The following is a 27536-nucleotide window of genomic DNA, read 5'->3' on the forward strand; positions in this document are numbered from 1 at the left end:
AGTCATGGGGAGGTGAACTGATGTCTTGCCTACATCAGAGTTAGGATCAGGAAAATGTAAAGGTGATCATGGTCATAGATCAGAATAAATCATTCACAGACAAAGCAACTATGTCTTTTGCAGAGATCATGGTGTTCAGCAATGAAGAACTCACCGAGACACCGATTCTTTGCAGTGCATCAACCCACACAAACAGTCCAATGGTCAGATGGACTAGCGATGCGATGAGGAATTCATTGCTTACAGATGTTGCCAGATCAATGTCACAGGCTGCAGCTCAGAGAAATGGTCATAGAAAATGAGAAATTAATGTTTACCATATCAGTGTAGGAGAAAGTGTAGCAAGGTTGAGAACGCAGCAAAGATGATGGATCCTCTCCAGAAGAGCAGATGATGAGAGACTACCACCATTGCAGTGGAACATGGCACTTTTCCATCTGATGAGGAATCTGAAACTTGGGAGAAGAGGAGAGCTAAGCAGCTAATGCAAGGCCTTGGGTGAAGAGGCGAGGCAAAAGTTGGGCTAAAGATTGGTGTGCTGAAGATACTGAGAAAAGATCAAGTGATTAAAGGGGTGATGGTGAATGGAAATTTATTAGGGTAGAAATGGAACAGTGGAGCACAGGAGCAGGCCCTTTGGTCAGCAGTATCTGTGATGACTGTGAGACCAATTTAAACTGCACATCTTGCTGCACGTGACCTATATCCTTGCCTTCTCTGTGTCATCTCCAGAATGCAGATTGGCATCGTCACTGTGAAGAACCTGGAGTGACATAAATGATACACATCAAAGTTGCTGGTGAGCGCAGCAGGCCAGGCAGCATCTCTAGGAAGAAGTACAGTCGACGTTTCGGGCCAAGACCCTTCGTCAGGACTAACTGAAAGAAGAGCTAGTAAGAGATTTGAAAGTGGGAGGGTGAGGGGAAGATCCAAAATGATATGAGAAGACAGGAGGGGCAGGAATGGACCAAGAGCTGGACAGTTGACTGGCAAAAGCGATATGAGAGGATCATGGGACAGGAGGCCCAGGGAGAAAGAAAAAGGGGAGGGGCGAAGCCCAGAGGGTGGGCAAGGGGTATAGTGAGAGGGACAGAGGGAGAAAAAGGAGAGAGAGAAAAAGAATGTGTGTATATAAATAAATAATGGATGGGGTACGATGGGGAGGTGGGGCATTAGCGGAAGTTTGAGAAGTCAGTGTTCATGCCATCAGGTTGGGGGCTACTCAGACGGAATATAAGGTGTTGTTCCTCCAACCTGAGTGTGGCTTCATCTTTACAGTAGAGGAGACCGTGGATAGATATATCAGAATGGGAATGGGACGTGGAATTAAAATGTGTGGCCACTGGGAGATCTGCTTTCTCTGGTGGACAGAGCATAGGTGTTTAGCGAAACGATCACCCAGTCTGCGTTGGGTCTCGCCAATATATAGAAAGCCACATCGGGAGCAACGGACGGAGTATATCACCCCAGCCGACTCACAGGTGAAGTATCGCCTCACCTGGAAGGACTGTCTGGGGCCCTGAATGGTTGTAAGGGTGGTCGGCTGGGGTGTCCCTCTGTCCCTCTCACTATACCCCTTACCCATCCTCTGGGTTCCCCCCCCTTTTTCTTTCTCCCTTGGCCTCCTGTCCCATGATCCTCTCATATCCCTTTTGCCAATCAACTGTCCAGCTCTTGGCTCCATCCCTCCCCCTCCTGTCTTCTCCTATCATTTTGGATCTCCCCCTCCCCCTCCCACTTTCAAATCTCTTACTAGCTCTTACTTCAGTTAGTCCTGACGAAGGGTCTCGGCCTGAAACGTCGACTGTACCTCTTCCTAGAGATGCTGCCTGGCCTGCTGTGTTCAACAGCAACTTTGATGTGTGTTGCTTGAATTTCCAGCATCTGCAGAATTCCTCGTGTCTGACATAAATGATAATGTTATGTGCATTCTCAGAAAGCTATGTATTGACCATAGAGCTGACTGTTCTAGTTTCTGCCATAAAAATTAGTGTGCTACGTTATGATGGTGGTAAGATACCAGGTCAGAAGTTGTTCATTACCGAAGGCCACAGAATGCTATGGAGCAAACCTGCAAAATAAGAAGCAGGATTGAATTTGGGTGAGAAGTCTCATGTTGAAAGAAAGACTGCTGATAATGCACTATGCTCTCAGTTTCATTTGGAGAGTGATTTAGAGCTTTGAGAATGGTGGAAGTACATGCAGTTCTCCATGGCAAGCAGTTCAAAGGGACTGATTTGTTTGAGCAGTGCACAGGAGCTGGAGTTTTTGGCATGTCCTGTGTGCATACACTAGAGTGCAAAAATGGAAGGGGAAATGCTTGGTGTTGGCGATTCCCGTGAGATAATTTCAGCTCGATCTGGCACAGATGATGTTGTAGAAGGTGCAATTGACAGTTTTGGCAAAGCACTCAGTGTCTACAAGCCTTTTGTTATGTGTAGAACTGCCGCGTAGCCAGAATCTCTCTCAAATTCATTTGGATGATTTAAAAGAGCCACTGTGTTCTGATGTGGAGGCAGTTCAAAAGCTTGAGAGATCTTGTAAGTGGTGTCAGTCCAATATAGAGTAGCCAGAAACAAAGAAAGAAAATGCCAAAAGCATTCAGCGGGTCAAGCAGCATTAGTGGGCAGAGAAAGAGACGACTTTTTTGGGTCAAGAACCCTTCGCAAGAACTGGAAAGTAGGGAAAACATCTGCGTTTCAAGTTTCAGAGAGGGGCTGGATGGAAAAAATAGAGTATCTTTGAAAATTGCAAAGGTAACAATTACTTTAAAACAGACATATGGAGACGGGAAGAGAAAATTGGAACGGAAAGCTATAGTCACGTCAGAGTCAGATTTATTATCGTTGACTTATAAGTTGTGAAATTTGTTGCTTTGCAGCAGCAGTGTAGTGTAAAAGTATAAAGTTACAAACATAAAAAAAAGGAACAATAAGACAGATTTAATGAACTGTTCAGAACACTGCTGGTGGAGAAAAAGAATCTGTTCTTGAATTGTTGGGTGTGAACCTTCAGATCCTGTACCACTTCCCTTACTGAAACTGAAGAGAAGTTTATCTGATACTGTTAAAATCAACCTTGCACCTGATGTTTAACTCTGAGAGCTACCTAAATAGAAGATGAGATGCTACACATTGTTGGAGCAATGTAGGAGTCTGAAAGCGGAGGGCTGAGTGAGGATGAGGTAAGAGAATTGAAGTGACAGGAAGCTGGAAGCTCAGTCACCCTTACTAACTGAATTGGGGGTGTTTTGCAAAGCATTCACCCAATCTGAGTTAGTTTTCAGTGCAAAAGAAAGCACGTCAGGTATGAGTTAGGAAGAAATACGCGTGAATTGCTGCATTGGCTTGGGAACCTGGGGGGGCGGGGTGGCAGAAAGAGAGCAAGAGTACAGGTATTGGATTTCCTGCATTTGCGTTGCAAAGTTCCATGAGTAGTGGAGTGTTGGTGATGATGATGGAGTAGACGAGGACATTGTGGAGAAAAATTATCCCTTTGGAACCTAGAAAGGAGAAGGGAGGGGAGAATATCTCTGGTGGAATACAATGGAGGCGGGATTATTTATTTTATTTGTTCATTATTTAGAGATGCACCATGGAACAGGCTTTTCTGGTCCACTGAGCCGCACCACCTAGTAACCCACCTATTTAACCTTGTCCTAACCACAGGACAATTTATAATGACCAGTTAACCTACTAACTGCTATGTCTTTGGACTGTGGGAAGAAACCGGAACACCCGGCGGAAACCCACACAGTTCATGGGAAAAACATAAATCATCTTACAGACAGCGCAGGAATTGAACTCAGAACTCTGGAACGCCCTGAACTGCAAAAGCATCATGCTAACTGCTACGCTACTGTGGTACCCATTCTACGGATTAAGGGGCATGATCCATTGAATGTGCAGATTATTATGTTGGAAAATGAGAACAACCATGCTTGTCCTGTACTTTTGTGGTAGCAGGGAAAAGGAAATATGGTTGAAAGCTCGGTCAGCTGTGATAGAGGGAAGGCCTTAGGTAATCAAAATTGAATGACATTGTGAAGGCATTGGTGAGTCTTTACAGGGTGCAGAGTGGGAGCAGGTATAGATGAGGTAGTTGTAGGAGTTGATAAGTCTATAATGGTTTTTGCTTACTAGCCACCTCTTGAGATGAGGATAGAAATGTCAAAAAAGGAAGGGAAAATCCGACATGGACAATATGAACATGACATCAGGATGGAAATTGGCAGCAGAAGTATTAAATAAGTTCAGGAAGCAGCAAGAATACAGTAAAGAGAGCAGCAGAAAAATCCAGAGTTGAGCGAAAGAGCCTAAATAGAACTGAAATCCTGTAGTCAGAGTACAGCAAGTATCTCGGTGGGGGGTGGAAGGAGAAGACAGCATTGGAGACACTTGAAGGAATGTCACAGAGGATGTCTTTGTGACTTAACAAAAGCAGCAGATAAAAATGAAAGTTCAGTGTCTTCAGCAAGTCAGTGTACCATAGCCTGTGTATTTTTGTGCATCGTAGTTCCACCTAATGCCATTACGATGGAGAATGTTTGATTGGTAACTCCAACATTGTTACTTTCATTAGTAAGTATCAGCAGCAAAGAATATATAGACATAAAAAGTTTTAGATGGGGATCTCAAATTGAATCACCCATCATCTAGGAAAGCACTTCCATTGTCCCAAAGGTTATTTCTTAACAAATAAGTGTGTGGTTCCCCCTCCTATTTGACGCAGAAAGAGGAAGATTAGCTTTATTTGCCACTTGATACATGAGTCGCTTATGTCACTGCTTCTTTGGTGATGAGCTGGGGCAGTTTGCACGTGTTGCCATGCTTCCGGCCCCAATGTAACATGCCCACAACTCACTAACCCTAGCAATATGCCCTTGAAATGTGGGAGGAAACCAGAGCACCTGGAGGAAACACATGTACTCATGGAGTGAATGTACAGAGAGAGGTGGGAATCATACCCTGATCAGTGATCACTGGTGCTGTAAAATGATTGTATTAACCACTACACTACTCTGCCTTCCAATTCAATTCTAGTCCACTTGTTGATCAGACTTTGTATGAAGAAATAATTTAGTGTAAGATATCATTTGCCTTTTGCCATTTAGCCTCATATTCCATCTCATTATCTTGACTTTAATGCTATGTTTTTTCTTTCTTCTCTTCCTCATTAAGATCACTTTTCCTTCATTAACTGGAAGATCCAAATTTCCCCATATTTTTCCTGTAACTCTGCCTTGCTCTTCTGCAATATCTTACTTTCTCTATTTTGTAAACCTTGGAAGAGAACGTGCAATGTGTTAAGGCTTTTCAAAGTATTTAAGAATTTATTTCCTCAGGGATGAAAGGTGGATGTTTGTTGGGCACAAATTCCCCTTCTCAATCTTTGGCTGCTTTTTTTTACATTAAAAAATCACCCTCATGAATTTAATCTGGTAATGATACAAATACAATTTGTCTTCTGCTGTTTTGAGCTTATTTTGTTATTTTTTAAAAAAGGTAATTCTTTCAAATCTACAGGATCAAGCTAGCATTCATTTAATTACCAATACCTCACTAATTTAATCCCATGCTTCTCTTAATAATTTTGAATAAATATAATGCATCCCTAAAGATATTTTTTGTTTTATTTTTAGTGCTGATCTATATTGAAGTCAATAATTCTAGCTGGATTATTCTCTTGCTGTGTGATCATTGTTTACATCTTCCTTGTAAATATTTTAACGAAATCTATTCTGTACAATTACTGATCATAAAATTGTGAAGGACGACTGGTACCTATAGAGTTATATCTGGTTTCTAATCAAATATAAGTCAAAAAATTGCAGATGCTGGCAATCTGAAACAAAAGCCAAAAGTGCCCATAACACTTGGTAGGTCTGGATTCAACTGCAAAATTAAAAACAAGTGAGTTCTGAAGAAGGGTCTTGGCCTGAAACGTTTACTAGTTTTTTCTTTTCCGTATGAGCTGCCTGACCTGCTGAGTTCCTCCAGTATTTTGTGTGTGTTGTGTTTTGGATTAATAGCATCAGCAGACTTTCTCGTGTTTATGCTTCACTCTTGTTACTTTTCACAGATACACCTACACCTTGTGAGACTTACCAGCATTTTTTGCTTTGTTCCCAATTGTAAAGAACATTCATGCAGGGGAATATAGATTTGTTCTGATTCCTCAACACTTTTTTTATTTTAGTGTTGCCTGTCTTTGGTACTGTGGCAGTGATTGTGTTGCTGTGGGCTGTGTGACATGCATTGTAACAAAATGCTTGACTTGCAATTGAAGTGATTCACTGTTTTGTACTTGTTGACTTTCACAAAATATCTTATTATGTTAAATGGAGAAATAGTTAAATGGGACGTTTAAGTTATTTTTCAAACTATTAGCCAGACAATTTAAATACACGGATGTTGTTTGGTGAAATGTTTGGATTGCTGGCCATTGGGAATTAATAACCATAGAACCATAGAACATAACAGCACAGAAACGGGCCTTTTGGCCCTTCTTGGCTGTGCCGAACCATTTTTCTGCTTAGTCCCACTGATCTGCACCTGGACCATATCCTTCCATACACCTCTCATCCATGTACCAGTCCAAGTTTTTCTTAAATGTTAAAAGTGAGCCCGCATTTACCACTTCATCTGGCAGCTCATTCCACACTCCCACCACTCTCTGTGTGAAGAAGCCCCCCCCCCAATGTTCCCTTTAAACTTTTCCCCCTTCACCCTCAACCCACGTCCTCTGGTTTTTTTTCTCCCCTAGCCTCAGTGGAAAAAGCCTGCTTGCATTCACTCTATACCCATCATAATTTTATATACCTCTATCAAATCTCCCCTCATTCTTCTACGCTTCAACCTTTCTCTGTAACTCTGTTTCTCAAGTCCTGGCAACATCCTTGTAAACCTTCTCTGCACTTTTTCTGCCAATACTCATTTTTCTGTCATGTTCATCATGCGTATTCCAGAATTGACTATTTTATTGATAACCAAATGATTCCATTAGTTCGATCTTGTGAATATAAAGAGATTGCTATCTCTGAACATGCTCCTGAACTTTTATCCATAAATCTTCCTGGTTTTCCTCGGACAAACAGATTCTGGCATTTTAATTTAACTCTGTTATCTGATGAGGATTTCTTAAAGTTCTTGGAGAGGAAAATCACTTTTTTTTTGGAAGGGAATACGGTAGAGGAGACTTCTAGCCTTGTCACATGGGATGCCTTTAAAGCATATATTAGAGGACAAACCATTTCTTATACTGCAAGTGTTAAGAAAAAAGCTAATAAAGTGAGAATTAATTTAGCCAAACAGCTGAAACAATTTGATGAAGAATATGCTTTGACTTCAGATCCTGTTGTATATAAAAGACTGGTTGAAATTAAAGCTAAATATGATATTTTGTTAACATACCCTATTGAAACTCAACTCCTAAAGGATAAAAGTCAATTTTATATTCATGGAAATAAAACAGGTAAATTATTGGCTAACAAAATTAAAACTTCTAGTGCTAAACGACAGACTAAGGAAATTTATAAAGCTAACGTCATTAGGACAACTGATCATTTAGAAATAAATGATACTTTTAGAGAATATTATTCCAAACTTTATAGTACTGATCTTCTTAAAGATAATACTGTAATGGATAACTTTTTAGACCAAATAAATATCCCTACGTTTTCTGTTGATGACTGAAAACAGTTGGATCAATGTACTTCTCACAAAGAAATAGCCGAGGCTGTACGTTCACTACATTCATGGAAAGCTCCAGGTCCTGACAGATTTTCTGGAGAATTTTAAGGCTTTTTCTTCTTTGCTCATACCCCATTTATGTTCAGTTTTTTCAGACTAAAGTCAGGTAGGTTGCTGCAATCTTTTTATGAAGCTTCTATTCTGATTATCGTCCACTTCATCAACTATTAGGCCATTTATACTGTGCACCCTGTAGTGACCAGGCTTTCTTTATATTGTGGCTTTAGAGAAGGGGTTCCCAACCTGGAGTCCATGGACCGTTCGGTTAATGTTTGGGGTCCACAGCATAGGAAAGGTTGGGAACCCCTAATTTAGAGGTGTCAAAATACTGTTTTCTCATTGATGATCAAAGTACGTCAGAACAAAGTGTTTTAATGTTTGAAACCACCTGCCTTTATAAATTATGGTGAATATGCATTTTAATTTTACATGTGGATCTTAAGTCATGAAATGAGGTACTTTTGCAGTTCAGAAACAAAACTCATGAAAGCTTTGTAGTTAAGGAACAACGAGGTAATGAGGTCCATGTGTTTATTTTTGATTTGAGGGATTCATATCTCATTAAAATGATACTGATACCCGAAACATCAACTGTTTATTCCCCTCCATAGATGCTGCCTAACCTGCTGAGTTGCTTCAGTATATTGTGTGTTGCTCTGGAAAATCTGAGCACTGCAGAATCTCATGTTCAATACATGATACGGCTTCTTCAAAGACTGAAGCAAAGCTATGCAAATGGGAAGATCCCAGTCCTCCATTTAACCAAAGTGTATACTTGTTCTTGAAACAATGTAGAGGAGATTCACTTAATTGATTCATGGGGTGAAGGGATTGTCCAATGAAGAAGAAGTAAGTGGATTTTGGGCAATATTGTCCACCCCTCAGCAGTGATTACAACATAGAAAATCCTAAAAGGCATATAATCTGTACTAAGGCACTATACAAGGTGCTTTTCCAATTCAGTGACAAATGACTTGAAATAACGTCATTATCATTGAGTAACACAAGGTAAAAAGGTCAATGTTTTCAACATAATTTGTCGATTCCAGTTGGGATCAAAAATGCCAGGTTCCCATTAGCAAGATGATTCATTTTGTTGCTCTGTAGAATAAATTGAAGTCTATATTTATTTACGCAAGGGATTAACTGATCACTTCAGCTGATGTAGTGCAGTGGAATTACTTTATCTTGAATAGACACATAATATTAAGGGTAACTTGAGAAGCTTTGTAGAATGGGCAAATGTCAGTAGAAACCATAATAATAATTCTTATTTCATTTTGATAAGATTTATAGGTGAGCAGTCTGATTGTTAAGATCAAAATATTCTCAATTGATCTTTCCAGTTAGGGAAAAATACAACTGAGTAAAGATTTAATGCCTACCTTACACTAGCTTAAGCAGTGGTCTGTTCTACAAGCTGTAACATACCTTCAAACAAGAGAAAATCTGCAGATGCTGGAAATCCAAGCAACTCACACAAAATGCTGGAGGAACTTGGCATGCCAGGCAGCATCTATGGAAACATCGACTGTACTTTTTTCCATAGATGCTGCCTGGCCTGCTGAGTTCCTCCAGTATTTTGTGTGTATTGTAACGTACCTTCAGTGGCCACGTTAACCTGCTCGTTAATGCAAATATCTAAACAACCAATCATTTGGCAACAACTCAATGAATAAAATAATACAGACATGGTCAAGGGGTTCAGTAGTTATTCAGACTAAAATTTAGAATGGGAAATAAATGTGATTGAAGTGTCTTAGACCATAGAATAATTGTTGGTGCCAGATGGGGTCGTTCGACACTGCTGATCTCTTGGGATTTTCATGCACAACAGTGTCTAGAGTTTACAGAGAATGGTGCAAAAAATCTATTGAGCAGCAATTCTGTGGGCGAAAATGCCTTGTTGATAAGAAAGGTCAGAAGAGAATAGTTAGACTGGTGCAAGCTGACAGGACGGTGGCAGTAACTCAGATAATCACGCATTACAGCAGTGGTGTGCAGAAGAGCATCTCTGAATGCACAGTACTTCAAACCTTGAAGTAGTGGGCTGCAACAACAGAAGACCATACACGGTTCCACTCTTGTATCCAATAAAGTGGTTACTGAGTGTAGATTGACATTTGTATTTCAGAGGCCATCAAAATGATATAAATTCTGCAGATGTAACCAGTTTACTCTCAGATACCACACAGTGTGATAGATATTCACTGCCCTGAGCTTTCTCCAAGCTCAGCTTTCTAAACACAGCAGCTGCCACTTGTAAAGATGAAACAGTTGTTTTTGAATATGTTAAACGTCAACCAATGTTTGTTGTTTAGTTTCTGGTTATAAACAGGAGTTCAGTTCTTAATGTAACTGACAAGTAGTAATCAGTTTGAAGTTTAAAAACTGAGCTTTGCAAACAAGCAATGTCTATATAAAAATTGGCCCCATAGCACCTGGTCTAACAGCTGAAGAACTGCAGTACAAGACGATGTGTTATTTAATTTGGATCGTTTAAAGCAGTCAACGCTGGCTAAGTTGTTTAGTTCAAGGAAGCTTGCAGACTAGATTGATAATATTAGCATTTTAAATAGCTGATATATTAATAATTTGGAAGATTTGTGTACTAATGGAGTCAGCTTCACAACATTAATCGTGGTTCCTTGGGATCTATGTCTCCAGAAGCTTTTGGATTGCTTGTGATAAAAGGTATCTGAAAGAATATCGCATCTGTGTGAAGTCACCCAAGTGGAGAGAAACAGTATACATTTAGCGAACAGTTCAGGGTATCTGGGACTGGTCCAGGAACATCAAGAAACATAATAGAAACAGAAGGTGAACTAGAATCTATTCCTCTGAGTTCCATTTCTGTGTTGAGTAACTGGTTCATTTGCAGCTCATGGATGTGTCTTTTTAGTTTATAGGAATTGTACCTGTAATTTGGAAATCCTTGTGTTTTAGAAATGATCTGCAATTTAGAAGTCTTTTTTAAGATAGAAATCCTCTGAGTTTTAAATATGTTTTAGGAATGTTGTTTGTATTTAAGCATGTATCACTGAAAATTAACTGTGTTTAAACTACTTTGTTAGCTGGGAGTATCCCCTTCTTGGTAGGGAAGTGGGAACCACCACTCCAGTAGTGGGTATTGGCACCTAATCTCACCATGGAGGATAACCAAGGAAGTGAATTAGTCTTTGAAGATTGGGTTCTTGCTGTATAGCCTCCCTTTAGTGAAGGTAACAGTACCTATCTATATCAGATGGAGCTTAAGATCTTTATTTGAGTTTAAAACTTCGCAGTCAGCAAACCCAATATCATTACACAATCTTACTTTGGTATTTCCTATCTTCATTAACAGAGCTGTGATTACAGCTATAGTTAAATGAACCTTTACATGGGTCAAGTTCATTTGAACATTGTCTACAGTTGTATTTGTGACAGAGAGGATCTGTTTCCTTCTAAGTGGCTTTTTGAAGTATAAAATAAGTGGCATCTGATTCTAAAATGCAATCCCCCATATGAATTAACGCTTCTTTTCAATGTTATTGTATCTGTTATTATTTTATTCCATAACTATACTTTAACCTCTAATTTTAAAAAATATATTTTTTCTTTATAATTGTTGAATGTTGTTGTTTTGTATTACATGTCGTGCCCTGACCAACACACCACAGCAAATTCCTAATACATGTAAATGTACGTGGTGAATAAGGTAATTGTACAATAGGTTCAATAGGTACATTTAATGTCAGAGAAATGTATACAATATACATCCTGAAATTCTTTTTCTTCACAAACATCCACGAAAACAGAGGAGTGCCCCACAGAATGAGTGACGTTAGAGCCCCAAAGCACCCCCCCCAGCTCCCCTCTCCCATGCACAAGCAGCACCAAGGCAATGACCTCCCCCACCAGCAAACAAGCATTGGCGCCCTCCACCGAGCACTCAAGCATGCAGCAAAGCATCAGTAAAGATGCAGACTTGCAGGACCACAAAGACTGCTTGTTCACCTGGTAATTCAACATACCACAGGCTCTCTCCCTCCCTAACAAGGGGAAAAAGAGGTGTCCCCTTTACACAGCGAGAGGGGAGACTTAACAAACAACTCACTGATTTATGGTGTTAAAAATCTGTTGCATCGCTTCTTCCGAGCTCTGTGCCCAGAAAGGTTCGGTCTCTGGGCACACAGCCAGCAGCTAACCTGCTGCTCCCGATGTTCCATGTTCTCCCGCGACGCCTCAGTCAGGGGCACTGGCTTTGAATCAGCCCATCTTCAGAGCCACGAAAATCCAGCACCCTGAAGGTGCACTAGTCTTCCAGGCCACGTCCTTAGGATATCAAAAAGTGGTCGGTCGTGAGGCCCTGAGAGCGGGTCCCATTTCCACAAAGAACCAAAGTCAAAGTGTAACTCCAGGTCAGGGTCTTCGAAAGAACCTTGAAAAGAAAAAAAGAGATATCAAAGATAGAAATAGAGCTGTTTCTGAAGATGCAAGTAAAGGAGTCGCCGTTTAGCACCATCTTGACTATGCTCCGCCCTCTGAGTCATCCTAATGAAAAATTAATTAAAAACAACTAAGAAAACATTGGTCTATTATTGGTTACCTGTATTTTTTTAAACCTGAAAATAACCACTTCACTATGAATCACACACAAAGTGCTGGAGGACCTCAGCAGGCCAGGCAGCATCTATGGAAAAAAGTGCAGTCGATGTTTTGGCCCGAAATGTCGACTGTACTTTTTTCCCATAGAAGCTGCCTGGCCTGCTGAGTTCCTCCAGCATTTTGTGTATGTTGCTTGGATTTCCAGCTTCTGCAGATTTTCTCTTGTTTGTGACTTCGCTATGAATTCCAGATTTCTGTGAACAACCAAACAACAAAAAATCTGTGCCTTCATGCCTTCAGATTTAAACAAGTTAAAATTACCAACATTATTTGCACAGAGGTGATTATTGATCACTATTTATTCAACAAAGGTTTGGCTGTATTCAAGAAATTGAAAATGACTTTGACTATTTGCTCAAATCATCAGAGGTGCTTTGATACCAGAAATGAGGGCTTTTGTCTATATTATGATGCAACTCTTGTTCCTAATAGGCTATTCTCTGCTTTATTACGGATGTATACAGTATGCTTATGCCTTCTGACTTCAGAAGGCATGAACATATACATAGATATGGATGCTATTTTTTCAGAATTTTCTTTGCCACTATCCCAATCACTCCAATTCTTAGTTGGTCAATGCTCAAAATTCAAAGTAAGTTACTATTGTTTTGTAAATGCTACTTTCAAACAAAAATATATCGCCTATATTATTTTCACTATAGTTTGTAACAATTACTTGTGGATCGCAACCTGGGGTTCACCATCAACCTTGCCTTCCTCTATTTTGGAGCTTATTTTTGAGACTTTGCCTTCTTGGATTTCAACATATCACCATTATTATGTTAATATTTTATATTCATCTGGCTTTTTCCAGCGATGTTTTACTACTTTTTGATAAATAACTTTTGTAGCTGACGTTTCAAAACGTTTTGCTTCATGTAAACACTTGCACTCAGTCACTAAAACGTACAGTACATTTTAACTCCTGTCATTTTTCACCCTCACCTTATACTTTTATGAGAATTTTACACAGTCCAGTCAGCTTTCCGCAATATTTTTTTTATTGGTGCGGATGCATTGAAATGAAGATCAAAGACTTCTCTGGATAAAAATTTTAAACACAGCATAAATGTGCAAAATTAATGCCTCCTCAGTATGAAATTTGGAAATATCATAAAATTTGAATTCTTTCAATTTTACTCTGCTAATTTTTCTCCAGTGTTGGGTAAATTGTTTTAAAAAAATGTTACTGTACTGGAGTAGAGTATTGAACCATCCAAATAATGTTTACAACAGTGTGAAATTCAGGGAATAGTATTGTGAGAAGAAATCTTTGAGAGCTAAATGGGTATGCATGCCAATTTGATACTCGCGTGACAAATTCTACTCTGCCACAACATGGGTGTTGTCTAATTATTAAACTGCAGCATTAATGATGTCTCCTTGTGTGGGTGCTACTGAGAAACAGTTCTAAATGTTTACCTTGCGTGAATTGCATTGCATTTTTATGAGTATGATTAAAAACTTAGTGCTGTATTCTGAATATATTTGGCAGGAATACAATAAAGCTTGTGTTTGACTTTTCCAAAGAAACTAGCATGCAGGCACTGCACCCTCACGACCAGTGGAGGATTTGTTAAATCATGAGCTTTTGTTTCTTCATTCCAGACTGGAACATTACTGTTTGAGCTTGTATGAACTTGAGCCTTGTTCAAATCAGACCCAGCTTCTTCAGGGCCATTTCAGCTGGTAAGATATGCTACAGACTTTTAATAACCACGTATGTTGTCTCATGTTGTTTAAAACTATTTACCAAAGTTTACAACATTTGAAAGAACCCTGCAGGGTTCGGCGCACTGAGGTCATCGTGACTGGAAGGTGTGTCGGCTAATGATTCATTGATTTCTTTGACGCAACGCAACCAATTCAAACTTGTAGAATAATTTTGTCTGCTTTACAGAAATTAGAACAATGCATACTTGTGTGGGCAAAACAACCGAATGAAGGGATTTGAGAGCTTTGCCACTGACACTGTTGGATGAAAACACTGTGGAACCTAGAACAGTACAGCACAGGAACAGCCCTTAAGCCCACTGTGTTGTGCCGAACAAATTAAGCTAATGACACTTAATCCGTTCTGCCTGCGCATGGTCCATTTCCCTTCATTCTCTGCACATTCATGTATCTATCCTATTTACTTACTGTCTGTTACGCCACTGTTGTTTAGAGCAGCAATGAAGGTCCTTCATCTCTGGTGGTGTTCAGGGTGTCCTTCATCGTGTCAGTAGCTTCCTCTCTGTTCTCACTACTGTCAGTCATGCAAGTCCTGGATGGAGTTTCAGGAATACTGTTGCATTTAGATGTAGAAGGATTCTTCATTGCTTTTTCCGTAACAAGTTTGTTTTACGTCAGGGTTGTTAGCCCTGAGCTGAAGCCCTGAACTTGAGGACCAGTTGACCACTCTTAGTCTGCCCTGTGACCTGTGTGGCCTCGGTGACCCTCTCAAGAGCCAAAGAACAAGGACCTAACTCCAACCAACATTGCTCTCTGGGTCGTTGAGGCATGCTAGCCTCCAAACCACAACAAGGTCCTCTTGGCGGACATATCTATCTAACAGGCCCTTAAATGCCTCTATCACATCTGCCTCCACCACCACGCCTGGCAGTGCATTCGGGGTATCTGCTATTCTGTAGTTTTAAAAGTAAGCTTGGCTTGCACACCTCCTCTGAACTTTCCCACCCTCCACTTAAATGCATGCCCTTGGTTCTTTGATATTTTGACCATGGTGAAAATGATATCAGCTGCTACTTTATCTATGCCTTTCATAACCTTGTAAATGTCTTTCCGTCTCCCCTCAGTTTCTACCACTCCAAAGAAAACAGCCCTAGTTTGTCCCGTCTTTCCTAATAGCGCATGCTGTTTAATCCAGGCAGCATTCTGGTAAACCTTTTTCTGATCCCTCTCTATAGCTTCCACATCCTTCCTAGAAAGGGGTAACAAGAACTGAATAAAATAATCCAGATGCAACCTCAACAGAGTTTTATAAGCCGCAACATAACTTGCTGACTCAGTGCCTCGATCATACAAGTTGGCATGCCTTACACTTTCTTTACCGCCCTATTAACTTGTGCGGCCACATTCAGGAGTGATGGACTTAAAGTATCCCTCTGTACATCAACACTGTGAAGAGACCTGCCATTAACCCTGTAATTTTCCTTTTCATTAGATCTCCGAAAGTGTAACACCTCATACTTGCCAAGATTAAACTCCATCTGCAGTTTCTCTGCTCATAACTGCAGCTGACTTACAGTATACCCTGCTGTATCCTTTGGCAGCCTTCCATGCAATCCACAAGGACACCAATCTTCGTGTAATCAGAAAACTTACTAAACCACCCATTTACATTTTCATCCAGGTCATATATATATATATATATATATATATTAAAATCTTTAATTATTATTATTAAAATAATAAAATAAAAATAAAATAATAAAATAATATAATTATTAAAATCTTTGTAGACAACATCCAATGCTCTACCCTCGTGGTCATCTCCAAAAAATTAAATGAAGTTAGTAAACATAGCCTGCCCTGTACAAAGCCATAGTGACACTACCTACTTGGGTGACATTTTTCCAAATGTTCATAAACCCCATGCCTAAGAATCCTCTCCAATAGCTTTCCTACCACTAAATGAGACTCAGCCAGTTTATAATTTCTGGGATTATCTATATTTCCCTTCATTATAGTGTAACATTAAGCGTATTCAAACCACATGTATCACAGGTTCAGTTCCCAGCGTGTGTCAAATTGAACTGTCCCACGGTTGTCCTAGTACCAATGAGGACGAAGGAAAACACAATCTGTGCTTCATGCTTTGATTCCTGCCCAAAAAAGTCCCACAGCATCCTGCCCATTTCTTGAAAGTGCATGTGCATGCATGTTAATGTTCAGAATATGTGTGACTCCCTCCAGTATTAAATAGTTTGCCAGAATTCACTATCCAGATTCATGTGCAATGAACTACTGAGATTATTTCACACTGCTACTGCCATTGGGCAGTATAGTTCTGTGTCTTCATGAAAGTAGAGGGAGGGAAATACACTATAATATTGATTAACAGTGTCTTACAGGAAATGGGTCATGTTTTACCTTGATTTGAGGAGGTGCTTCGATGGCCAACTCACCATTATTGGCCAAAGGTTTTTTCTCCTCTATTACCAGCACAACTGATTGGTTTTCACTCTTGTAACTAGATATCACATACTGCAGATCCTTGAAACCTAAAATAAGCACAGATAATGTTGGAATTAATCAGCAGATCCAGGTAGCATCTGTGGAGAGAGAAATAGAGTTAATGCTACAGGTCACTAATCTTTTATTTGGTTTTGCTCTTTCTATGCCAGTTTGCAATCTTCAGACAGCATATGAACAAGATGTAAATTAAGAGATTTAGAGATTATTGCACCAAATCCCTTGTCCTAAATTATAGACAACCAGCAAATGCAAGAAAAGAAATCTCGCGGCTTATCAGGCTCAATGATCTGTACATCTAGCTCAAGGATACTTGTGGTTGTCACAATTATATTGCTTTGGAACAAAAATTCCATTGCCAGTCATTAATTATTACACCAGAGATAAAAAAAACACAGTAATATATTTGAGCAGAGCTTGCTAGATCTGTCATGTTATTTTATCGTTATAAAAGTTAGGCTTTGTATCTGGGAATATGTGATTAAAAATAGAGAAACTCTACTTGCTCTGCTCTGGCAGGGGCAGCAGTAAATTGTGATTATCTTAATTTATATATGATCAAAGTTGTTTCAGTGCCATGTAATGAAGTGAGCCAGCCGGTTCTCCAGAGTGCAAAAATGACCATTGGTTCATTGTCTTATGCTACCCTCAGAATCAAATTCTTCGAGATCAGCACACAAGTACAGTGTCCTCATAGATCAGGCGTTCTCAATCTGGGGTCCACAGACCCCTCGGTTAATGATAGGGGTCCATGGCATTAAAAAGGTTGGGGACCCCTGATCTAGATTAAAGGAGGGTATTTCTGCCTACTGAGACTATCTTTGTCACCATAGTAATATTGATTAATAAGTAGACCACAGGAAGGGGTTAGTGGATGTAATGAAGTGCAGATAGTTCAGCACACGATAGCTTGTGTCCAAGCTGAACAAACTACAACTCCTCTTTATAACTAGCACTAACAAACACAACCTCAGCATGTCAGGCAGCATCTATTGAGAGGAATAGAGAGTTATTGTTTTGGGCCAAGACCCTTTATCAGGACAAGAACAAATGGAGTCCTAATGAAGGGACACACATCAAAGTTGCTGGTGAACGCAGCAGGCCAGGCAGCATCTATAGGAAGAGGCGCAGTCGACGTTTCAGGCCGAGACCTTCGTCAGCTCCTAATGAAGGGTCTCGGTTCGAAACGTCTATTCTTTATTCCTCTCCGTAGATGCTGCCTGACCTGCAGAGTTCCTCCAGCAGTTTTTTTTGTGTGTTATCCTGGATTTCCAACATCTGTGGAATCTCTTGTGTTTATAACCAGCACTGATTTTGTTGGAGGATTTGCATCCATTGACATAATGTAAAGAGTTTGAACTAGAACATTGCAGAACAAAATGCTTGCAAGACTTTGCCAATATATTATTGAACCAAACTCTTTCAAAAGAAAACCAGATTAGAACATGCCAAAGAAGCAACATGTGTAGCATTTTAAAAAGTAGGGATTTGCACATGGCCATTTCACATCTGGGATCTGGACTTTAAGTTTTGAATAGATTTAAAGCTTAAATCTTTCTGTGGTACCATAAGAGACACCAATAAAATTATTATCAATCGATACTCTGTTGGAGAAGCACACTTTATTGAATTGCACACAGTTCAACTTCAAACTTTGCAACATCCACTAGAGACTGTACATTCAGCAAGTCATGGTTTTCTGATCTTGGAGAGCGATCTTTACCCCTGCTGCTAAACCATTGCACATCCAAATGATTAAACTTGACTCCAAAAGTTACAGTTGTCAGTCTATTAGGGCAGACAGTCGATGTGTTCATATGATCTTCAAGCAAACCAACTATTTAAAAATTAGTGACTGCATATTTGTTTTAATATGGCAAGTCAGGAAAAAAAATATATAAATATGTTAATGCTCACCTGCTAATATACCCAACAGAGTTGCTAGGTTTGGATCTTTAAGTCTGGGAAGTAATACAATTCTGTATCATGATTGCCAAGAATATATCTTGACTACAACAAATGGAACTACATACTGCATATCTTCAGTATATTGTATGATCAAGGATGCATAGAGTATAACAAGATGTGATAGGCTTATCATCCGGTTCGGATGAGGGAGAGAGGAGCTCCTTTGCATTTTCTTTGGAAGCAGTGTTTAACAATACTCTCTTAGCAGTTGAAGCTTGTTGTATAGTTACTTGCAGAAAGAACTATGACATTCAGAAGTTTTCCGATGACTCTGCCATGGTTGGATGCATCAGCAAGAGAGATGAGGCTGAGTACAGGGCTACGGTAGGAAACTTTGTCACATGGTGTGAGCAGAATTATCTGCAGCTTAATGTGAAAAAGACTAAGGAGCTGGTGGTAGACCTGAGGAGAGCTAAGGTACTGGTGACCCCTGTTTCCATCCAGGGGGTCAGTGTGGACATGGTGGAGGATTACAAATACCTGGGGATATGAATTGACAATAAACTGGACTGGTCAAAGAACACTGAGGCTGTCTACAAGAAGGGTCAGAGCCGTCTCTATTTCCTGAGGAGACTGAGGTCCTTTAACATCTGCCGGACAATGCTGAGGATGTTCTACGAGTCTGTGGTGGCCAGTGCTATCATGTTTGCTGTTGCGTGCTGGGGCAGCAGGCTGAGGGTAGCAGACACCAACAGAATCAACAAACTCATTCGTAAGGCCAGTGATGTTATGGGGATGGAACTGGACTCTCTGATGGTGGTGTCTGAAAAGAGGATGTTGTCTAAGTTGCATGCCATCTTGGACACTGTCTCCCATCCACTACATAATGTACTGGGTGGGCACAGGAGTACATTCAGCCAGTGACTCATTCCACCGAGATGCAACACAGAGCGTCATAGGAAGTCATTCCTGCCTGTGGCCATCAAACTTTACAACTCCTCCCTTGGAGGGTCAGACACCCTGAGTCAATAGGCTGGTCCTGGACTTATTTCCTGGCATAATTTACATATTACTATTTAACTATTTATGGTTTTATTACTATTTATTATTTATGGTGCAAATGTATCGAAAACCAATTTCCCCCGGGATCCATAAAGTATGGCTATGACCATTATAATTGGGTATCAAATTGCTTGTAACCATATCTCCAAGAAAATAAAACTATATCATTAACAGAGTGCTGTTAATTTAAATACCCATGTTTCCTTAAAGTGACTGAAGCCTACTGAACCAAATCCTCCAGAGACCCGTAAGAGAAGACATGGGGGGGACCTCATGGTATGAAAGAGGTCCATGATGGCAGCAGGAGCCTGAAGAACAATAAACCCACTGGTCCTGACGAGATCTCAGCAAAGATTCTTAAGGAAGATGGAGCAGCACCCCTGCACTAGATGCACGCCTTGCTCTTGAAGGTCTGGGAAAAATAACAAATGCCCTCAGAGCTCGGTGATGCTCTGATAGTGACCAGAAGGGAGACAAGGCAGATTGTGGCATTACAGGGGCATCTCCCTTCTGTCAACAACAGGCAAAGTCCTTGCACGTTTCCTTATCAACCGACTCCTTCTGCTGTCTGAAGAAGTACTTTTTGAATCACAGCATTGTTTCTACCTATCTGGAGGTGCCACAGACATGATCTTCACAGCTTGTCAATTACAGGGAAAATGCCTTGAACAAAGCAAGCCTTGTACTTGGCTTTCATATATTTGACAAAGGCATTTGACACAGTAGACCGCCAAACCGCCTAGCATATACTATCAAGACATAGCTGTCCTGACAAGTATTTACAAATAGTGAGGCTACTGCATGATGACATCAGCCACAGTACTCAGCAACAGTGGTTACTGATGATGCAGGAGTCAAACAGAACTGTATCATTGTGCCCACTCTATTTGCCATCATTGGTCAAGACCTGCCAGAGAGAATCCTGTTCGTGTATAGAATGGACAGCAGGCGTTGCAACCTCAACCCAGTTCAAGGTGAAGAACAAGGTCAGCATCACCATCATGTAGCTTCAGTGTGCAGGTAACAATGCCTTCACAGTGCACACTGAAGAAGACCTTCAGTGTATCCTTTGCCAAGGTGTATAGTGCCCTGGGTCTTGGTTTGAATCAGAATCTGGTTTAATATCACTGGCGTATATTGTGAACTCCATTAACTTTATGGGAGCAGTGTAATGAAATACATGATAAATAAATATAGAGAAAAAAACTGAATCACTAAGTGTGTGTGTGTGTGTGTATATATGTATATATGTGTGTGTGTGTATCTATATATATATATATGTGTCTATTAAATAGTTAAAATAAGAAGTGCAAAACAAAAAGAAAAAAAGTAGTGAGGTAGTGTTCATGGGTTCAATGTTCATTTAGAAATCGATGGCAGAGGGGAGGAAGCTGTTCCTGAATCGCTGAGTGTGTGCCGCCGTTCTGACACAAACAATGAGAAGAGGGCATGTCCAGGGTGGTGGGGGTCCTTAGTGATGGATGCCGCCTTCCTAAGGCACTGCACCTTGAAGATTTCTTGGATACTACAGAGGCTAGTACCCATGATGGGAGCTGACTAATTTTACAAATTTATACAACCTACTTCAATCTTGTGCAGTAGTCCCCCATACTAGATGGTGATGCAGCCAGTCAGAATACTCTCCACGGTACATTCGTAGAAGTTTTAAAAAAAAGACACAAGTGCTACATCAGCCACCAGTCAACCAGTCGTTTAACCAGCCCTCCACAGAAGTTGATGGTATTTTCCTTGAAAGTGTAGATAACTTTCTCTATTTTGGCAGAATTTTCTCCTCAAAAGCAGACATCGAGTCACAAATCAACAACCATTGCCAGAGTGGATCTAGTAGAGCCTATGTAGAATTAAGGTAGCGTCTTTGAAGACCATGATTTACAGATCCAAACAAAGATTTTTTTTTGTCTATAGAGCAGTCATCCTTCCTACATTACTGTATGGAACTGAATCATGGATCACCCACAGTTGAGACCCGAAAGCCCTGGAACAATACCACCAAGAACCTTGCAAAAGATTTTAAATATCAGCTGGAAGGACAGGCACACTAACACCAGTGTATTGGAAGAGGCCAACATGAACAGCATTTCCACTTGATATAGTAACACCAATGAATGGGTCATGTCGCTTGAATGCCTAGCTCGCTTCTCCCAAACAGATCCTGAACTTCCAGTTGAAAGAAGGTTAGCGGACCCCTGATTGGCAAAGGAAAGACTTCAAAGATAATATCAAAATCAGCCTGAAGAAAATCAACATTAAATCTAAAAAGTAGGAAGGCATTGCACTCAATGGATAAAATCTGTTCAAGAGCAAGATGCGCCACATGAGAGCAACCTGTGCTTTGCCACAGAGAAGAAGCAGAGGGTGCAAAATGAGAGAATGAACAACCCAAAGACCCCACCACTAATCACAGCCACCACTTACTCTTGGCCACACTGCAGCAGAATATGCAGATCCCAGATCAGCCTCTATATTCACCTGAGAACCCAGCAATAGAGAACCCCTTAGGAGAACATCTTACTTGATTTAAGTGATGGCACAACTACTAGTTTTACAATTAACTCTCTCTACACAACATCTCCTACTCACCTGGTTAGCTCAATTTAGCAAATATAGCATCACATACAAGTCACCTGTGCTGTGTTATTTGTGAAGATACAGTATATAGCCAGACATAACCACAAACTATTCTACTTCCTCAAAAACCAAAGGCCGACTGGACAGGGTAGAGGAACAGCCTTGAAATTCCAAAGACACAGCTTAGTAACTAACAATACTAATCACAATTTTATCAGCACAACTGCCAACTTAAGGAATATGGCTCTTTTAGTTGGTACCAGCTACCTTGAAATTGCTTCCCAATCATTTCTATCGTTTTTCACTTTGGTTTAAGATTCACTAAAACCTGTCAGGCTTTTTGGTAGTCTCCCTAAAGCCTCCTTTGGGAATCAGTTCTGTGAACACCACTTTGATCATGGCTTTGAAGTTTGTACTTCAGTAAAAATACTGTATTAAAGCAGGTTGTTACAAGACAATTGGGTTGGGTCTGCCATTCAATCATGGCTGATTTATTTCTGGCTCAGCACCATTCTGCCTTCTCCCAGTAACCTTTGCCATTATTAATCAAGAACCTATCAGCTTACATGTTAAATATACCCAAAGATAGTCTTCTGTGGCAATGAAGATTCCCCATCCTCCGGCTAAAGAAATTCCTCTTTATCTCTGTTTTAAAACCACACCCTTCTATTCTGAGGCTTTGTCCTCTGGTTCTACACTCCCACATCATTGGAAACATTCTCTCCACACCCACTCTATCTATGCCTTTCACTATTTGATAGATTTCAATGATGTTGTTTCCCCCCTCCCCCAAACGTTCTTCTAAATTCCGGTGAGTAAAGGCTCAGAGCCATCAAATGGTTCTCAAACGTTAACCTTTAGATATGGGGCCCAAAACTACTTACAGTGCTCCAAATGTATTCTAACCAATGCCTTTTCAAGCCTCAGCATTGCATTATTGTTTTTTATATTTTAGTCCTCTCAAAATGAATGCAAACATTGCATTTGCCCTTCTTATTACCATCTCAACCTGCAAACTAACCTTTAGTGAATCCTACACTAGGATTCCCAAGTCTCTTGTTCCCTCCAATTTCTTAATTTTCTCCCAGTTTAGAAAATAATCTAAGCCTTTATTATGCACCAAAGTGCATAACCACACGCTCCTCTTTTTCACTGTATTCCATCTCCCAGTTGTTTACCCATTCTCCTTATTTGTTCCAAGTCCTTCTGCTGATTTCCTGCGTCCTCAACTTTATCTCCCCCTCCACTTATCTTTGTATCATAGCAAACTTGGCCACAACGCCATCAATTCCATCATCCAGATCACTAACATATAATGTGAAAATTAGCAGACACAATATCGACCCTTGCAGGGCACCACCAGTCACCACAACCAACTAGAAAAGGCCCCCTTTATTTCCACTCTTTGCCTCCTGCCAGTCAGGCAATCTTTTCTCCATGCTAGTATTTTTCCTGTAATGCCATGGGCTCTAATCTTGTTTAGCAGCCTCATCACTTTGTCAAAGACCTGAAAATCCAAATAAACAATATTCACAATATTCAATATCTACCCTACACATTATTTCCTCAAATAATTCCAATAGATTGGTTAGGCAAGATTTTCCCTTAATGATGCCATGTTGACTTTGGACTGCTTAATTGTGTGCTTCCAGGTGCCTTGAAAACTTGTCCTTAATAATAGACTCTAACTTGTTTTAATAATGGATTCGAAGCTTTGTTGAAAACATGTTTAGAATCAAGGCTACTTGTTTACAATTTTGCTCATAGCAGGCAGCAGCAAGTATTTATGGGGATACCTACTCCAGCTTGAACTAGAATAGCAATTGATTGTAAACATTTGAATCAAGCCTATTCACAAATAAAAATTGCATTAAAATCTTGCACCATTGATTCATTTTATTATTCTGCTGTAATTAACTGATTACCCAGCTGACAATAATTCTGTTGCTTTTGAGGCATTTTGTACAAAGATTTTGTCAGCTAGGCATGAAAGTGAAACAAAGTCCTTTGGAATTAACCTTTATATAAATACAAGTTCTTTCATGATTAGTGGCAAAGCATAGTTGAAGTAGAGATTTATAGGATTTGTCATGGCATGTCATGTAGTGCTAAACTGAACAACTGTTCCCCTTTATATAGCTTTGTGTGGAAACAAAACAACCTAGATTGTTTCAAATAAACATAATCTAAAAATATAATGCATCAAGGTTAACTGGTGATACAGAGAGCTTGGCTAAAATATTTTAAGGAGGGTAAGACCAAGAGGAAAGTGGTTCAAAGTGTGGGGTCTCATGCATGTGGTCCAGTCCACTGAAAACATGGTCACATTTCACAACAGGTGCAGGGGTTTAAACAATTGAAAAGGTGGAGGAGTCACATTGGTCGAGAAGAAACTAATGATAAGGTGCAGAGCAGAGTGGAGAAATGGCAGATAGAATTCAGTTCGGAAATGTGTTCAGTGACACACTTTGGAAGGTTGAACTTGAAGGCAGGACAGGGTCAATGGCTGTGGGAAGGAACAGAGGGATTTCGGGGTCCATGTCCAGAGATCCTTCAAAGCTGCCAGACAAGTTAATAGGGTGGTTAAGAAAGTGTTGGTGTGTTGACCTTCATCATTTGGGGACTGAATTCAAGAGCCACAAGGTAACATTGCAGCTCTATAAAATGATGGTTAGACCGCATTTGGAGTATTGAAAGGACAGAACATTGACCCCTGCAGAGCACTGCCAGTCACCACAACCGACTAGGGTGCAGAGGAGGTTTACCAGGATGCTGCCTGAATTAAAGAACATGAATTGGGAAGGTTGGTTGAGTGAGCTGGAGCTATCCTTTTTGGAGTGAAAGGGAATGAGAGGTGACTTGATAGAGGTGATGAAGATGATCTGAGGCATAGATAGAATAAGCAGCCAGAGATTATTTCCAGTATGGAAATAGATACAACAGAGCATAATTTTAAGGTGAGTAGGGAAAAAAAAGTATGGGGGTGTCAGAGGTAGATTTTTCTACACAAAGTGGTAGGTGCGTGGAATGTGCTGCCAGAGGTGATTAAACTGGTAGATACATTAGGGACATTTAAGAGATAGCATAAGGTTGAAAGAAAAATGTAGGGCTATGGAGGGAGGGAAGGATTAGATTGATCTTAGAGTAAGTTAAAAGTTGGAACAATGGAACAACATTATGGGCTGAAGGGTCTGCATTGTGCTGTACTGTTCTTTGTTCTATGGAGCTTGGGAAGAGTAAGGATATAACTGATGAGAGAATTTAACAGTAGGGTTTGAATAGGCCAGTGTAAGTCATAAAGGAAGTATCCTATTAGAAGTTGGATCAAAAATACTTGACCATCTCATTTGACAGGTATGATGTAGGGTAGAATATGGATTCCTGAGTTTTGATTGAACTGAAGTATTTAGGTTATGGGACCAGGCAAAAGTGAAGTACCTTGAGTATGAAAATGAGAAGGGCGTTAGTGATGTTAGATGTGAAGAAGAATATGGAAATACAGATGGCTTTTGTGATGGGAAGAGTTTGTATTCTGAAGCTTAGCTTCAGTAAAGCAGGACACAGATGGAGTATGTCCAACACTGGAAAATTGCCCAGGTTTGTCATGTTCACTACAAAGCAGGATAAATCTAATCCAAATAATTGTCAGTGTATTTTCATCATCAGTAAAATAATGGAACATGCTTTTGTCGGTGCTTTCAAACAGCACACCAGTCACCTGTTCAGTTTGGTTTTCACCAGGACCATTTGGCTGCACCTCTAGGTCCAGACCTAAATGTGGACCATTGAATTGAGTTCCAGGGATGAGGTAATTTTGGCTGCTGTAGGCACCAAAGCAGTATTTGACTGAATAAGGCATCAACAGACCCAGGTGAGACTGAAGGCATTGGGCATCAAAGAAAAAACACTCCAGAAGTTGGAGTCACACCTTGTAAAAACATCTATGGTTATGGTTATTGGAGACCAATCATTCGAACCCCAGGATTTCACTGCACATACTGCTCAGGCTTGTGTTCAAGGGTCAACCAATTTAAAATGCTTCAATGATTTCCCTTTTTCTCACAAGTTAAAAGTTTGCTAATGATCACACAATGTTCAATTACATTCGCAACTGCTCAGCAAATGAAGCAGTCCATACCTGCATACAATAAAGGCTTTGTCAGCATTCAGATGTGCATTCAAGCATTCAGATGTGCATTCAGGCATTCACTGAATTTAATCCAGAAAAGTTTGAGATAACGCATTTTAGGCCATCTAATACTGGCAGAACATGTGCAGAGACCTTAGAAGTGTTGGTGTACAGAGAGACTTAGGGGTGCAAAGCTCATAGCTCCATGAAACTGGCAACCCACAGGTGGATAAAGTGATGAAGAAAGAGTTTGGTTTGCTTGCATTCATTGGCTGGGGTATTGAGTATAGGATTTGGGACAGTGCGTTGCAGCTACACCAAATATTGGTTAGACCACATTTGGAATAATGTATGCCGCCTTGGTCACCGCGAGAAAGGGTGCGGAGGAAATTCACAAGGATGTTGCCTGAGCTGGAGAAGTTTGGTTACATAGAGATATTAGATTGGCTAGGATTGTCCTCACTGGAGGCTGAGGGGTGATGTGCATGTGAATTATAAAGTTAAGAGGGTGAAGATGAGGTAGATGATCAGTCTTTTAGCAAGGGTAGGGGAATCTAAAACTAAAGGACATGGGTGTGAGGTGAAAGGAGAAATATTTAAAGGAGATTTGAGGGGCAGATTTTCCATGCAGAGTGATATATACAATCACGGTGTTTATTTAAAAAACATTTGCACATTATGTGGATAGCAAAAGGAGTAGAGGGAAATGGGCCAAATGTAGGAAAGTGGGATTCATCGTCGTGACTATCCATCGAGGTTGAGGATGATGGTCTTCGTTCTGTTGATCTACTTATGGGCTCTCAAATGTATGAAAGTGGGATTCACCGATTCGGGATTAGCAGTAGGTAGATGCCTTGGTATGGATGAGTTGCACTAAAGGGCCTGTTTCTTGCTTTATGACTCTCTTAAGTGTCACATAACCTTGGCAGCACAAAACTGCTGAACTACCTCCAGCAGGGGTGAGACCAATCAGATATATTCCCACCTTTAGTACCGGGTGTTGGGAGGGTGGTGTTCACCATGTTACCACTACATTAAAAAAATCAGACCTCCAGTAAATGATTAACTTAGACTCTCAATCCCTAAAGCCATCCCATTATCTACAGGATACAAGTCAGGAGTGTGATGAACCTGCCTGAATGATTCAGCTCCAATACTCAAGACGCTTTATCCAAGGATGAAGTAGTCCCCAATATTAGTATCCCATTCACCACCAAAATCATTCATTTTTTTTCACCACTAATGCACACTGG

General features: G+C 40.3%; 1 protein-coding gene across 16 annotated transcripts in view; it reads left to right on the forward strand.

Annotated features, from left to right (window-relative positions):
• The window catches only part of sema6dl (sema domain, transmembrane domain (TM), and cytoplasmic domain, (semaphorin) 6D, like), a 357548-nt gene that overhangs the window by 82642 nt on the left and 247370 nt on the right, over window positions 1-27536 (forward strand). For 14 of the 16 annotated variants that reach the window (XM_063066000.1, XM_063066003.1, XM_063065998.1 and 11 more), the window contains exon 2: window positions 14007-14087. The exons of the other annotated variants lie outside the window; for them this stretch is intronic. The gene's annotated coding sequence lies outside the window, so the exon portion shown is untranslated. The remainder of the gene's footprint in view (window positions 1-14006; window positions 14088-27536) is intronic. 16 annotated transcript variants of the gene reach the window in all.

This window comes from Mobula hypostoma, chromosome 13 (genome assembly GCF_963921235.1).
Source record: "Mobula hypostoma chromosome 13, sMobHyp1.1, whole genome shotgun sequence".
NCBI classification, from domain to species: domain Eukaryota; kingdom Metazoa; phylum Chordata; class Chondrichthyes; order Myliobatiformes; family Myliobatidae; genus Mobula; species Mobula hypostoma.